Source organism: Cavia porcellus, unplaced genomic scaffold, assembly GCF_034190915.1.
Source record: "Cavia porcellus strain 051 isolate PalLab524CR breed Dunkin Hartley unplaced genomic scaffold, mCavPor4.1 scaffold_53, whole genome shotgun sequence".
In the NCBI taxonomy this organism is placed as follows: Eukaryota; Metazoa; Chordata; class Mammalia; order Rodentia; family Caviidae; genus Cavia; species Cavia porcellus.
The window spans coordinates 3,474,969-3,487,220 of NW_026947536.1; the positions used below are offsets into that span (position 1 = coordinate 3,474,969).

General features: G+C 39.7%; 1 long non-coding RNA gene across 1 annotated transcript in view; it reads left to right on the forward strand.

Annotated features, from left to right (window-relative positions):
* The window catches only part of LOC134475076 (uncharacterized), a 29,805-nt gene extending 17,821 nt beyond the window's left edge, over positions 1–11,984 (forward strand). Inside the window, exons 2-3 of the long non-coding RNA XR_010046032.1 lie at positions 11,246–11,345; positions 11,891–11,984. This is a non-coding gene — a long non-coding RNA (uncharacterized LOC134475076). The remainder of the gene's footprint in view (positions 1–11,245; positions 11,346–11,890) is intronic.
* Positions 11,985–12,252: the final 268 nt, after the last annotated feature.

Sequence of the window (12,252 nt, forward strand, 5' to 3'; positions counted from 1 at the left end):
AAGAGCAATAGCAGCCACTGTTGTCCAGCAAAATTTGAACAGAATCTGATAAAAGGTTATTAAATACCCAGAGTATTAAATCACAGTGAGAAAAAGGACAGAGTTGGGTGAGTTATAGCAGGAGAGGATAGGAGTTTGGGTGGCTCCAAAACTTAGCAAAAAGCTGGAACTCAACAAATGTGGAAATTGTACAAATTGATGATGTGCTTATATGTTACTGAATTTAACATGATGAAAATAATGGTATCTTAATTTTTAATTTAAATTGTGCTAGAATTTAATGTTTTGATTACAGACGTAGGAGTAGAAATATAAACTTAAAATAATACAAGGGGTACAAGGGGAGGGGAAGGGAAAGGCAGGTGCTTTGCAGGATTGGCCCTGAGTAGAGCTCAGGATGCTTGCTGTGGAGCCAGTAAAAGCCTCAGCTCTAGAATTCCTCAAGACAGGGTTCATAGCCTTAGTTTTCACTTTGCTACCAAAGCTGGAGAGATCACTGGATATGGGTCTAGCATAAATTCTGCATGTGGGACTTGAACTCAGTTAGGTACTACCCTGTATTAGCAGGAGAAAAATCACCAACTGTCCTTGTTCCTTGCAGGCTCTAGAACTTGTCAGTGTCTGTCACAGACATTTCTGTGCACAAATCCACTCCAGGAAAGCTTCCCATTCTTTGACCCACTCACTTCTGCTTGCCTCAGTGTTGCTGGAGGTCACAAGTCTTGGAGTCTTTGTCTGTGTAAAATGTCCCTTGGACTTCCCAGAGGCCCACAGACCCAGGCCAAACCCACCTGACTGCAGTTCTCATTTTCAGTGAGCTTAGGTTGGTTGAACTCAACTGCGCATCTTGTAGAGTAGGACATCAAACTCCTGTGCCTGTTGCAGAGATCCTAGCCCCAGGCTTTTTATTGCCTGGAATGTGAAAGTGCTGGGGCAGGTTGTCCTCGTGTGCTGACAGAAGTCCCTAATAGTGCTATGACCACCTTTCCTCCATTCTTCAGGGAAGCCTGACATACACCTAACTTTACCACCATTGTGGCCTGTTGTCTCTGTGAGGAGGAGTGGTATCTGCAATGTTACGCTACTCATAGTCACTCTACAGGGGTGCTGTACTATAAATATATTCAAAGTGTTTGGACAGAGAGTAGGGGTCCTGCCTGCCTTTCCTCCATCTTCAGTGTATATAATGATACATCATCCCATTCTATGTGCCTTAGTGGGACTCTCCTTACCCTATTATGTGTTCACATGTACAGAGGACAGGAAGTTAGGTGCATTCACAATAATGTGGGTAGTACCTCATCTGCTCTGCAGGGTGACTGTGTGGCCTGCACAACATTGAAGCACAAGACAACAGTGTTTATGTTGAATCTGGTCATTACAGCTATCAGAGCCTAGTAAATTGACGATTAAAGGTACCCACCTGCTCCCTCCATGATTTCTGTGTGGACCTGGTTCCATAGTATCTCACAGAGATTCCTGGTCAGGATAACATGGAATCCCACAGAATGAATCTCTATTGTCCTTCACAATAAACAACAACTTCTTTTCCCAAGTGATGGATCCTTGGCAGGATGCTACGCTTTTCCAAGGCTAAGGAAATACAGCAGTGCTGGCACGGTCTCACCTCTGAGGCAAAAGTCAGGGGTTTGGATTGAACTTGTCCTCCTGACTTCCTATGTAAACCTAGACATGACACCATGCCTCTCAGGACCTTCCCAATGTCTTCCTATGCTCTGTGGAGGTCATGCTGTCATCTACTACCTGGGAACATCATCAGTGGTGTGAGATAACATTTGTAAAATCTGTGGGCTAGTATCAAATTTACATAGAGCAGGGAACTAGAAGTAAAATCCAGGGAGGGTTAAGATGGAGGTGGAATACAGTGCACGCAATGCTGGATCCTGCTGTATGGCAGTAGAAATGAGACTTAAATCCTGGACATGTTTTCCTGGTGGATTCATGAGGGGGTGGAAGTGTGTCAATTCAGCCATCCTTATTTTCCCTTAGCCCCTCAATTTCTTCTATGTATTGGTGCTGTAGCCTCAAATCAGGACCTCACACAGAATAAGCAAGCATTATGGATGGAGCTACATCCCCATATTTATGTCCATAGCTCCTATATTCACACTGGTGTGAGCCACCAGGTCTATTGCCTGTGCTCCTGTTCAGTCACTGAAACCTCATCTTGTGATGGCCGTATTCTGAGTAGCCTGTTCCCTGTATTATGGGACTAGCTTTGTGGCTTATTATTATTATTATTATTATTAGTGTTATTATATTTCATTAGCAGTGCTGGAATTGAGCCCAGGTACTTATGCATGGTAAGCACGTGTTGTACCCTGAGATCTCTCCCCAGTTCCTGACTCAGTCTTAAATAACTGGATATGGCAGAGGTTGTGTGTTGGTACTACTAAGGTTCACCCAAAATAACTGTGACCAACCTCCTCATTTTTTCATTTGTTCTCCCCAGTATTGTGGGGATTTTCTGGGGGGGATCTCTGGCTCCGAATAAGTCACTCCTGTCTCTGCAGCTTCTTTGAGGACAGGCTGATGAACCTTGAATGACAAAAGAGAAAACAGAGAGAGGATTCATCAGGCTTTTGAGTCCTGCCGGTATGCAAGGGACAGAGTTGGAGAGCAAATTCTTCCCTACTGGCAAGTTCACTGAGTATGTAGTTCTGTGCACCGAGCTACTATGGTAGCAGCCCCAGCTAAGTCTCCTGGATTCATACACAGCAACTCTTGATACAACAACATATTATCTCTTGTATCAGATAGGTACAGACTGACCTGCCTTCTATTACACATGTGTCTTGTCATATTTTGCAAATGTGTGTAATGACTGGACAAAATTCGAACTCTCAACCTTTTTTCACCAATTAGTCATTCTGAGGTTATTGCTATGTTTTTAGCAGACTTTCAGTGCATGGCTTGCTGTGGTTTGTTTATTCATTCAGGTTTTACTGGATATTCACATTGTAGTTTTCAGTTTAAGGAAAACAATGTTGATGTGAATATCTTGTAAAATTCTCTTCATGACATAAAGAGAATTGGAGGCACAGAATGTTAAGTTAGTCATATGTGTTACTCTTAAATTAACCAAAATGATTTCTGAAGTGAATGTACCACTAGGAAGGTCGAAGAAGTCTCCTTCCTACACTTCCTCACCAATATCAGTGTACTTTGACGTAAAAGACAAAGTCTGCTCTTCAAAACATGAGCATTGTTTCTCCTTGTGTGATGAATATTCACTTACCTGATTACTGATAATAATAAGAGACATGTGCATACTGGGAATGGTCCATCTGACTCCCAAGGGAATGTTGAAGGCCTTCAGAAGTGATAGATACTTGGACCCAACAGAGGCCTTGGAATCACTGCTGGCTCCTGCATAAGTCACTCTGCATGACCCAGGGAACACTGCCTCCTTCTGAGGTTAAGGTCTAATGACCAGGATAGTCCCTGTGAGAGTTCTCTAGTATTTCGTGATAGGCCTGCTCCTTGACAGAAGGCTGCGGTGGAAGAGCACTTAGCCTAAAGAGGGGACTTGTGGGAATGCTTGTCTCTACCCATAATACCCTGGAATATGAGACTTGGTGAAACAGTTGAAGCAAAATGTGAGTGAATTTATCCCAACACGGGTTTTACAGCTATGGGAAAATGGTGCTGATAACACAATGTTGAGCCCACAGAATGTGTCCCAAATTTATTCCAGCCAGCACTCCCTATATGTGACAAGTTCTACAGAATGTGCAAATGACAGCCTGTGAGCAGAAAAGCACACTCATAAACTTGTTGATAATATCAGCCTGGGATCAGACATGCCATTCCAGCAAGGTGCTGATTTGTAGAACATGACTACACCACAGGGACTGGGTCCTGTTATGTACAATGTCTGGGGTTGGGTAACAGGGAACTAAGGAGCATAACTGGATGCAGCCCCACATTTTATGCAACAGGTAAATTCAGCATTGGGGCACCCCACTGTGCAGTGGTATGACTTGACCTGCGTAACTGTGTATCACCGAAAAATGATACAAACATTTGGGGTGGCAACAAGCTCATCAGGGTGGTGCCCACTGATTGGCTTACTGTGGAAGCCTCTTAGGTCTGTGTGAGCTATGGATGACCATAACTATCCCCACAATGACTGTGACACCACCTGGGTTTTCCCGTATATCCAGGACACCATCAAACATATTATATTGGACACTCTGCAATATTGTGAAACAGTTCTATAAGTGACACAATACTGGACAGGTGCCACCATATTGTACAGGTGACCTGGTGGATTTCTCTGGTAGCTGTGTTGCTACCAAGGGCTGGAATCATGGACCTCACCATCCAGATTGAAACCCTTGTCAATCCATGAACCTCACTTGCTAGGCTTGGTGTTGCTCATAGATGAAACATCACAAATGTGAAAGTTGATTTTGCAAAACCACATGAGCCTTGATTTGTGAACCACAGCACAAGAAGGTACTTGTGCTGTCTTGCATGTAGAATCTGGCATTTATATCCCTGACCAACAGAGATAGGAACAAGAAGCCTTGCAAGAAATGGATGTGCACCTGAGATGCCTGGACTGCCACCACAGGCCACCACTCCTACTGACAACCTAGGACCCACTGGACAACCACTCAGGCCCACCCCATGAAGGAACTCCCCCAACTCCTTGACCTAGTATTGCCATTGAACTTTGACTCTAACCCTTTCTCGCAAAACCTTAGAATATAGTGGATTTCCATGCTGGCCCGATGAGAGACTCAGAAACCCCTCATGCAAACAGAAGCCATCATCAGGCTCTAGTCAATGTGGTGAGTTTACCCCTAAAATAGAGGTCTGCAGTGGGTAAACAGGAGCAGACATGAATCTCCCTCCAACAATAAGCCCTTGGAGAACCTGACAAGAGGGTCAAGAATCACCTTCTCCACACAGAATATTGGACAGGTTGAGGAGTGCCCCAATAAGGTCTCCCCCAAATGGATCAAATTAAAAGAGATTATAAGAAACCCAGTGACACAGTATAGCCTAGGCTGACATGAACATTATAGTCAGGGAGATCCGGTGACCTGCAACAACCTGAAGACATAGCAATAGCAGGAAGGAAGAGTTGACCTACATCAATACTTCTAGGCTAGTTACCCTGGGAAGAATATAGGACTCACAAAACAGGCTCTGCAGGAGGAATTCAGGGGACTGGCTCTCCTCTTCATTTTGGTACCCAGCAATTGCACAAACATTCCCCACACAGTAGGACACCAAAGGTCAAACTATGTTGGGATTTAAAGACCAACTATGTACCCCAATTTTGAAAATGATGAGCAAATTGGCAAAGTGTTTTCTCAAACATAAGTCAATCAAGAGCAATAACAGGCAACACTGAAACAGAGGATCATAAAAGTCATACACCATGAATCTCCCAAAAGAGTGCAACTGAAGTAAAGAAACAAGTCCATGACATCATAGCAGAAATCAAATTAGAAAGACTGTCTCATGTAGACACAGAAATACTAATCTTATTAAACTAGTTGCTCAACATAGCTAGAGAAGAAATAAATTTTTTAAAAAAACAGTAGCATGGGAAATCGAAACTTTGCATGAATAGTGTAGAAAACAAGCAGAATCCATGAAACAAATGCAGAGAGATATCCAAGACAAAAAACTATTGAAAGCTGGCAAAACCATTTGAATAAAGCTGAGGATACATTGAGGACAGAGTTGAACATAGTGATCATGATAGGGTTGAACTTTTAAAAACAACAAAGCAACATGAAGTGTCAATTCAGTAGCTTCAAGACGATGCCAAAAGAAACATTGTAAGAGTAACCAGCATCAGTGAAGACACAGGAGTTGATACTAATGACATAACTAAATTATTCACAGAAAGTAATATCAGAAAATTTCCCAAAGGTAAGAAAAGTCTGATATACAAATAAGTGAGGCGTGGAGAATGTCAAACAGTCACAACCAACATAAATCTACACCCAGATATATAATAATTAAGATCCCAGACATACAGCATAAAAACAGAATACTGAAAACTGTTAGAGAAAATGTACAACTCACCTATAAAGGAAAGCCTATTAGAATCACAGGAGAATTTTCAGCACATACCTTCATGTTAAGAAGAGCTTGGACTGAAGCATTTTAAGCCCTTTAAGAAAACAATTTTCAGCACAGACTAATATATCCGCAAAAATTTCATTCAGATTTAATGGAGAAACAAGATACTTCCAAGACAAAGTACAACTGAATCAATTCATGTCCATCAAACCAACCCTACAAAGAATACTGAAAGACATGCAAGATATGGGTAAAAATGACCACAATCTCCAGAACAACAGAAAAAAACCACCAGGCTGGACAAGAAATTAAATAATGGAGAAAAAGCAGGTAACCAACAACAGGAACACAACATAGCAAAGTCAAAGCAGTATATATTAGTGATATCCATAAAAGTAAATGGGCTCAATTCACCTATTAAAAGAAACAGTTTGACAGAATACATCAAGAAATAGCATCCCAGAGTATGTTTTATACAAGAAACACATCTGACTCAAAAAGAAACTCAAATTAAATGTCACAGCATGGAAATGAGTTTCCATTAACCAGGAACCCAGGAAAGAGCAGGAGTAGCTATTCAGTTTGCAGACAATGTGAAGTTCAAACATAAAATGATTAAAAGAGATATGAAGGCCACTACAAACTTTTACATGTATAACTACAAGAGGAAGAACTAACAATTATAAATATATATGCACCAAATACAGGAGGACCCAACTATGTTAGACAAATTGTAATGGGCATGAAAAGCTAAACACACAAGAACACAATTGTAATAGGAGACCTTAACAACCCACTGTCACAAAGAGATAGATCAACTTAGACAAAAAGTCAGCAAAGAAATGACATAACTAAATGATACCTGTGCATGGATTGACTTAGTGGATGTTTACATAGTATTCCACCCAACCATATCAGAACATACATTCTTCTCAGCTGCACATGGGATAGTCTACAAAATAGACCACACATTATCCCATAAAACATTTTTTAAGTAAATGTAAGTGGAGCGAAATTTTCTCATGCATATTACGGGACCATATTGCACTAAAATTGGAAATTAATGGCAAAAATCCTGGAAAAACCTGCATAAATACATGGAAATTAAATAACAATCCTGAACAACCAGTGGATTACAGATGAAATTAAAGAAGAAATAAAACAATGTCTATAATACAATGAAAATGCATAAACAACATACCACAACCTATGGGACACAATGAAAGCAGTCCTAAGTGGGAAATATATAGTAATAAGTAGTCACATCAAGAAAATGGAATGAACACAAATAAAAAACCTAATGCTATATCTCAAGCTTCTAGAAAAGGAAGAGCAAGTCAAACCCAAAGTTCATAGAAGAGTGGAAATTATAAAGATTAGAGCAGAACTTAATGAAATTGAAACCAAAATATTTACAAAGAATTAATGAATCAAAGAGCTGTTTTTTTTGAGAAAATAAAATTGATAAACCTCTAGCCAAGCTTATCAAGAAAAAAAAATCCACACAATATGGACTGAAAAGAGAAAAATTACTGTAGATCCCATGGAAATTCAAAACATCATGAACACCTTCCTTGAAAATCTCTACTCACATACGGTGCAAAACAGAGAAAATAGATTTGTAGAAATATGAACTATCAATGACCAATCAAAATATATAACAATTTTGAGTAACCAAATATCAGCTGCATTAATAAAAAATGTGATTAAAAACTTAACCAACAATAAAAGCCCAGATCCTGCTGGATTCAGGGATGAATTCCATAAGAAATTCAGAGATCTGACTGCAACACTCCTTAAACTCTTCAATGAAATTGAAAGAGAATTAGTCCTCCCTAACTCATTCTTAGAACCAAGTGTCATTCTGATTCCAAAACCAGAGAGAGATCAAACTAAATAACAGAACTATAGACTAATTTCACTAATGAACAACGATGCAAAATTCTCAATACAATATAGGCAAATAGAATGCCACAAATCATCAAGAAGATTATACAACATAACCAAGTAGGATTTATTCCAGGAATGCAGGGATGGTTCAATATGCACAAATCAATGAATGTGATACACCACATCAACAGAGCCAAAAATAAAAATCCCCTAATCAGTGCAATGCATGCAGAAAAAGCTATTGATAACATACCACACCTGTTCATGATAAAAACCCTACAGCAACTCAGAATAGACGATATGTACCTCAAAGTCTAAAGACCATTTATTGCAAACCTACAGCCAATGTTATACTAAATAGACAAAAACTGAAAGCCTTCACACTAAAAACAGGAATCAAGACAATGATGTCCACTACCACTCCTAGCCAATAGAGTTCTGGAAATATTAGCCAGAGCAATCAGACAAGAGGGAGAAATAAAAGGAATAAAAATAGGGAAAGAAGTTAAATTATCATTATTTGCCGACAACATGATACTCTACATAGAAGACCCCAAAATCTCAATTGAAAGACTACTAGAGGCAACAAACAAATTCAGCAGCATAGCTGGATAGAAAGTCAACACTCACAAATCAATAACATCCCTGTACACAAACAAAACACTCCATGAGAGAAAAATTATGAAATATCAGCTTTCACAATAGCATCTAAAAAAATGAAATACTTAGGAATCAACCTAACTAAAATTGTAAAACACCTATATGCTGAAAATTATACAACTCTGAAAATGGCGATTCAAGAGGAAATTGGAAAATGGAAGGATATTTCTTGCTCTTGGTTAGGAAGAGCCACTATTGTGAAAATGGCCATACTTACAAAACTGTTATACATTTCAATGCAATCCAAATCAAAATATCATTAACATACTTCATATCTAGAGAAAATAATTCTGAAATTCATCTGTTAACAGAAGAATTCTAGAATAACAAAAGCATTTCTGGGCATCAACAGAAAGACAAGACATCTCAATTCCTGACTTGAAATTATACTACAAAGCCACAATAATAAAATCAGCATGGTACTGGCAAAGTAATAGACCTGAGGATCAATAGAACCGATTAGAAGATGAAAACACTACTACAAAGACACAGAGCCACCTTAAATTTGTCAAAGGGGCTAAAAATGTTCACTGGAAAAAGATAGCCTCTTTTAAAAATGGTGTTAGAAAAATTGACATTACATGCTAAAGACTGAAACTAGACCCATACCTATCACCATACACTAAACTACAGTCAAAGTGGTTCAAGTATCTGAATATTGAAAAAGAAACAAAAATCTACTGGAAGACATGGTAGATAGAAATTTTGGAGACATAGAAATAGGCAGAGAATTCATTAATAAAATACAACCACATGGAAAATACTTCAAAGAATCAACATCTTGGATCTCATATTACTAAAAATTTTTGTACATAAACAGAAATCAAATAAAGTCAAAAAACCCCCACAGAGTCAGAAAGAATCTGGATAGATGACAAAGGACTTGTATGCAGAACATATAAAAAATTGAAAAATGTCAAGCCCTCAAATTCAAAGATTGTTTCCAAAAATGGGCATCAGAGGTAAGTACACAGTTCTCAGATGAAGATATATAAATGGCAAATAAATGCATAAAGAAATGTTCACCATCATTGGTGATTTGATAAATGCAAATTAAGACAGCACTAAGATTTCATCTTACTCTGGAAAGAATGACTGACATCAAGAAATAAACTGAAACAAATTTTGGCAGCATGAAAGGAAAAAGGAACACATGTCCACTGTTGGTGGGAATGCAGACTGATAAAAGCAGTGTGCAAATTAGTGTGGAAATTCCTCAAAAAACTAAGATTTGATGTTCCATTCAATCCAGCTATTCCCCTTCTGGGTATTTTCCCAGAAATTTGAAAAAAAATATTTCACAGTGATATATGTGCAATGATATGTGCAACACAGTTGTGATAGCTAAATCTTGGAAACAACAAAATGCCGTCAACCACAAGTGGATGAAAAAATTGTATTTTTTCACAATGGAATACTACTCAGCTATAGAAAAGGATGATTTGAGGCCTTTATAAGTAAATGAAAGTAACTTGAGAATATCCTCTCTCATTGTGTCTCTAGTGTAAAAAATAATAAAAAACTGACAATGAATTGGGATCCAAAAAAGTATAGTATATATTGTAAAAGCAAAAGCAAAGAAACGGGCTCTAAATGATATAATGATATGTATAGTATGAAAGATAGATGACCATATTACTAAATTTCTGTTAGATCACTGAAAGGAAGGGTTTGCCCATCAATGTTTCAGTATTTAGTGACTTTTTATGCTTTGTTTTTGTAACTTTAACAACTGTTTTTAAGATGAGAATATGTAATGTATCAACTAGTAATTTTAGGAGTTAATTTTTTTGAATTCTATATTCTACACTTCTTTGCTTTTTTGTATTTTGTTTCTTTTAATTTTATTTTCTATCTTTAAATTTAAAAAATTTAAAAGAAATGGACATGGAGTTTTGTGTCCTTGATGCCTTGCAACAGGACCTGCTCATGCAGTGGTGGGAGTCCTTGGGATCCACCTGGCTCTGGGTGGCCATAAGCTGAACTGTGGCATGATTAGTGGTATTATTTTTTACATTTATTGTTGTCATGCTCTTTGTGTGCATGAGTCCACCCTATAGGTCACTTACAATAAACACAATTTCCCTGATATTTGAGGTGGTGAAATGTGAGAAACCACTGCACACTGCTTCAACACCAAAAGGTATGAGGACCTATGGGATCTGACCCAACCAATTAGCATGTGCACACCATGGACATAGTTATATAAGCATGAGTTAACATAGACAGCCATGGATGTGCTCAGGCTTGTGACACTATGCAAGAATTTAATGCCTGATGACGGCTGATATATACAGGCTGGATAATAAAGATGCTTGCTTACTGCTGTTGCTAATGTTGGCTCCATGTGGTTTCTTCTCTCTGGGGATCTTACCCACTAAAATACCAATTCACCTCCCTAACTCTGAGAAAATTTCATGCTGCAGACATAGGGCACTTTAATGCCCCACAAAACTAAAGTCTCTGTGCCTTGTTCCAAGCCATGCATCATATCCTAAAGCCAAAATCTCTGTTGGGGTACAGCTTTAGAAAGGACAACAAGTTATATACCTGTGCCATGGTGATCACTTCCTAATCCCTGTGATGGACATTTTCCCCACTTCCATTCCTTTTCTGTACCCCACAGGGCATGAAAGGTCTCAAATGTTCTGACGTGGACCTGGAACGCAGCTCCCCAAGCAGCAGACATGTAGTTCTTGAACAGACTGCCCGGACCATGGTCTGAGGTGAGTCAGTCCCAGGCTGGAGGCTGAGGACAATAGTTTCTGTAGGCCCCACTCTCACACAGTGGAGCTACTTACCAGCATATCTTAGTCTCCCTTGATCTCTGAACCCATGGGGAGTCACTTTTCCTATGTGTCATGATGTGTTAAAATCAGGCACAGCACTAATGCTGGCAGGGAGATCCCTTCCCCAGCACAAACCCTTCTGAACATGACTCCCTCCAAGTACTCTTCAAGCCATGTTCTTAAAATGTGGCATCATGTTGTAGTTGAGTGCCATGAGGGAGAGCACAAAACAAGGGCAGGAGCAGATGCTATGGTACCCATAGATTTGGGCAGCCCTTCTCTGATGTGTGTGGACCCCAGGGGGGCACTCTTGAATGAGCTATGGAGATCCATGCCTGAGGGTGTTGGGTCAGGGAGGCATTTGGACCCTGGCTGTGTCAAGTAGCCACATTGAGCAACACAGAGTGTTTACCACTACCACATGCCCAGGACATCCTCTCACGCTGTCTTTGTCATTCCGCTACAAACCTTTGTCTACACAGGGCCCCCACTGCCCACTCCAATCTTCCCTGGACCTTTGAATGGAATCACAGGAGGAGGCAGTGTATGTGTAGCTTCCCAACATCAAGTGTCACTGTTGTCTGCTGTCACCCAAAAGGTATGGTGGGTGGAGGCTGGGGATTTAGCTCAGCGGCATAAGCGCCTGCCTTGCAAGTGTGTGGTCCTGAGTTCGATACCTGGTATCGATAAACAAATGAAAAAAAAAAGTATAGTAGGTAACAAAATCAGTCCCTCAATGAGTAACTCAGGGCCTTTTTCTACTGTTATTCCATCTTCCATTCCCTCATTCCTCAGGCACCCCTCCTTCCTCCTGCTATATTCCATTCTCCTCCTAAAAGTACAA